Source organism: Gadus morhua, chromosome 4 (assembly GCF_902167405.1).
Source record: "Gadus morhua chromosome 4, gadMor3.0, whole genome shotgun sequence".
NCBI lineage: Eukaryota > Metazoa > Chordata > Actinopteri > Gadiformes > Gadidae > Gadus > Gadus morhua.
In genome coordinates, this window is record NC_044051.1 from 332,501 (window position 1) to 337,181 (window position 4,681).

Consider the following 4,681-nt stretch of genomic DNA (forward strand, 5'->3'; position numbering starts at 1 on the left):
GTGTGTGTGTGTGTGTGTGTGTGTGTGTGTGTGTGTGTGTGTGTGTGTGTGTGTGTGTAAGCGCGCGTGCGTGCGTGCGTGTGAGTGTGTGTGTGTGTGTGTGTGTGTGTGTGTGTGTGTGTGTGTGTGTGTGTGTGAGAGACAGAGACAAATACAGCGATACACATCAAATGTACTTTATGTACAGCATATGCACTGAAAATAGGCACACAATACAATATGTAGGCTAGAGGCACACATACAACCACACTTTTTATTAAAATATAGAGTGTGTCTTTAAAACAGCACTTTTCATGCATTATATATCAGGTATTTTGTATTATTTTTAATTGAATGGAAACTCCTAGAAAGAGTTAGGCATTGAGGAAAATGGGATATTTGTTGTCTAACAAGGTCGTAGAGCAGAACGCCGAGCTAACGTGAACCCACGACATTGTACATTGGCAAAAGGGTGTTAGACTGATGAGCAATCAAGATGCTTCCCCCTGACAAATGAGCACATACGTTGGTCTGCATCATATCTCTATCTGCTCCTGCGTTAACGGAGAGTCGTGAACACGCTTTGGAAAAAAGGAGGAGGAGGTGACGGGAAGGGAGCGCGCATCTCAGCCTCAGCCGTTACGTCACGGGAGAGCCCGAGCAGTCAGCCTGGCTTTGGGGAAGCCGCTGGTTTACTAGAGCTGGTAGAGCCATACTATAGCTGGTAGAGCCATACAAGAGTTGGTAGAGCCATACTATAGCTGGTAGAGCCATAATATAGCTGGTAGTATAAACTAGAGCTGGTAGAGCCATACTAGAGCTGGTAGAGCCATACTAGAGCTGGTAGTATACTAGAGCTGGCGAAACGGAAAAGCAGCAGGAGGAAGCACTACGAGGCGCGGACACGACACACATCTCTCCCACAGCTTCTAACGCGTTAACTAGCAGCTCTCGGGTCGGGAAGTATTCGGTGATCGCGATGGCACCTGGCGTTTGGAAATGGTTCTCCTCAGAAGGAGCCGTGCTGCAGCAGTAGAAGTGGACTCAGACCACCTCGCCGCAGTGAGTATGTGGGAAGTTAGCTGTCATGTTTAACGTGTGTTCAGACCTGTAACTGCGATGTGCTGTGGTGGTGAATCCCGATCCACGTCGGGTGGGATGTGTCGTTCCCCTCACCGTTTATATCCACTAACAGATCTAGAAATTATAACATCGTAGACGAGGTTACTGTAGCAAGACACACTTTACACAACTGCGCACTCGGCCTCTGCTGGTTCAACTCCGAGCGTGAGGAGCCGTTCTGTGTGGGTTCGTGTGGTAGGTTATATTATATATAATATAAGGTATATTATAGTGCCTGCGGGGTATAATGACACTAGACTCGTTACAAGGGGTTATGGAGAGCTTTCAATATCCCGAGATATGCTTCGTTTGGCCAACTGTGAATGGCTTTAGAGATCCATCCCATAATAACAGTTAGTGTCTGTGGGTCAAATCACAGAAAGGCGACCACCCATCTGGTAAACCAGCCATTGGTGAACATATCTTGACTTGACCAATAGTGGCTGGTTATGTTCTCCCCCTTCGCCTAAAATAAAATAACAAAAGTGTCTGTGTGTGGAAAAGTCAAACGGCCAGGCTGCTTACTCTTGTCAACGCTGCCGTCTCCCAGCTGACTAACTCGTGGGGTTAGTGACCCACCCATGGGTTAGTGACTAACTATGCTACTCCTAAAAGCTAGCAAGTCAACTTCCTGGCATTGTTTCCATGGTCACGTTATAACTGCAGCTCGTCTCGGAGAATGGGACGATTGAGGGAGACCTTTGATGGAAACACGAAGGCTTCCTCACGACGTTATTCGATGATTTAACGTTCAGTCCCCCGCCCACGTCTCCAGGCTGCCTTACACTGACATTTGACGTTCTTCCATATAGAGCATATCTTTTAAATCGTCATAACAAACTGGTCCTAGTTTCAGTATCAGTAGGCTACTCCTCCTCTGCATTGGTTCTGTTGACTTGCATACTTTTCTTAATTTTCTTACTTGCATTACACCTAGGCCTATCATCACATTTACGGCTTATTAGTTTTTCTCATTGCTGCATCTTATCTGTTATTGTCAATAGAACATCTACCATTATTTCTATGCAGGCAGTAGTCAAAATTAGATAACATAAGATTATTGCGTCTAGTGTGTGTGTGTGTGTGTGTGTGTGTGTGTGTGTGTGTGTGTGTGTGTGTGTGTGTGTGTGTGTGTGTGTGTGTGTGTGTGTGTGTGTGTGTGTGTGTGTGTGTGTGTGTGTGTGTGTGTGTGTGTGTGTGTGTGTGTGTGTGCGTGCGTGCGTGCGTGCGTGCGTGCGTGCGTGCGTGCGTGCGTGCGTGCGTGCGTGCGTGCGTGCGTGCGTGCGTGCGTGTTTATATTCCGGACATTTCTTTCTATTAATGTCTACTCTGATTGTTTATTGACGTGTGTGCGCGTGTGTCTCTGTGATTGTGTGTTTGCATCTGTCTTTTGTTTTCACAGACTGCATCTCGGATTAATTTCCGGTGTGCTGACAATAAACCCGAGCTGACGGTATCTCTTGCCTTATCGGCTGAGCTGTTTTCCAGTGTCTGAACGTCAATATTATGTGTTGTATCAGTTGTAGGCGAGCTTCCAGTGACGCTGAGACGAGCAGCACAGTAGCTGTTGTTTAATCCCCTGTAAACTGAAATCAGGATCCAATGCTCGATGCACAATGGTCTGTGAATCAATCCAATTAGCGGATCCCAAGGACCACATGGCCACTTTGCCCATGCCAAATAAAGCTGTTGTGATGAATTAATTGCATTGCATTAAAGTCTTCTGAAGATCAGCATCCAATATGCTCCACACTCCTCCAAGAATCCAAGAAATGCACTGTATTTACACATGAGGCCTTAATCTTTTATTATCCAGGCTTTCTTTTTCATTGCATCCCCCATTCTTACTTTGGGATAATGTTATTGCTGTCCACCAGGAAGTGAATTCACTGCTGTCACTGGAATGAGGGTTCGCTCTGCAACTATGTTTCTTTTAACTTGCCATTTTGTGGGTTTTCGGGTTAGGGGGGTGACTTCTTATGCAAGGCTGTAAAGTGGCTTTTAGACTGCAAGTGTGACACAGGGGCGGGCTGTAAGAATTGGTCGTCTGTGTGTTTTCCAGTAAGGCTTTATGAGCTTGGTTGCTTAGCCGAATGAGGAGATGTCCTTCATTAAGATCCCGTGGTGTAACACCAGTCAACAGAGAATAGGTTGCGTGTGGAGTGGTGTAACACCAGTCAACAGAGAACAGGTCGCGTGTGGAGTGGTGTAACACCAGTCAACAGAGAATAGGTCGCGTGTGGAGTGGTGTAACACCAGTCAACAGAAAATAGGTCGCGTGTGGAGTGGTGTAACACCAGTCAACAGAGAACAGGTCGCGTGTGGAGTGGTGTAACACCAGTCAACAGAGAACAGGTCGCGTGTGGAGTGGTGTAACACCAGTCAACAGAGAATAGGTCGCGTGTGGAGTGGTGTAACACCAGTCAACAGAGAACAGGTCGCGTGTGGAGTGGTGTAACACCAGTCAACAGAGAATAGGTCGCGTGTGGAGTGGTGTAACACCAGTCAACAGAGAATAGGTCGAGTGTGGAGGGAGCAACAGAGAGGGCCTGGTAACTTCTGTCTGAATGTAATACATTTATAATACCTTGTTACTTGACACAAAACCTTTTTTGCGTACCTCGCAGTTTATAGCCTAATTTCACGTCAGAAGGAAGATTCAGGAGACATATTACCGTACATATATGATGTCACCAAAGCGATCCTCCCACCTGGTTATATTGATTTAACTCTCAGTGGATGGATTGTCCTGCATGGAGACTGAGTACCGGAGTGTGAGAGCGTGTTTGTGAGTGGGCAGCGTTCAGACCGCGACTCAGAGAGATGGCTAAGGGTTAGCCTGAATAGTGAATCAATTCATTGATAACCTTTTTTTTTCTCTCACTCTGTGCCTCAGCAACTAGTTACAGTTAAAGCGTCTCAAATGGGTCTCATTTTATAGCTTTCATTATTTGGCCTTTCTTTCCATTCATTACAAAATGAATACTTTGTGCATCAGACATAAGGGAGTATTTCTACTCACTAATATTACTTCTACCATCATTTAAGAAATGTTGTAAACACATGACCATCTATACAGGAACAATTATGAGCGGTCAATAAAGATAGTTCTTGGCTGCAGCCTGAATATGTTATGCATGTTTCTCCAGACCTTCGTCATAAGTCAGAATTTGTTCAAGCGCACGACCATGGGTTGTGTCTCTGGGGTTAAGTGCAACGACTTGTTAGAGAATCAATAGATTCAGCAGAAGGGAGGGGGGACCAAGGCTTTGGGGCTGGGGGGGACCAAGGCTTTGGGGCTGGGGGGGACCAGGGCTTTGGGGCTGGGGGGGACCAAGGCTTTGGGGCTGGGGGGGACCAGGGCTTTGGGGCTAGGGGGGACCAAGGCTTTGGGGCTGGGGGGGGGGACCAGGGCTTTGGGGCTGGGGGGGACCAAGGCTTTGGGGCTGGGGGGACCAGGGCTTTGAGGCTTGGGGGGGGGGGGGGACCAGGGCTTTGGGGCTGGGGGGGACCAAGGCTTTGGGGCTGGGGGGGACCAGGGCTTTGGGGCTGGGGGGGGGGGCCAGGGCTTTGGGGCTTG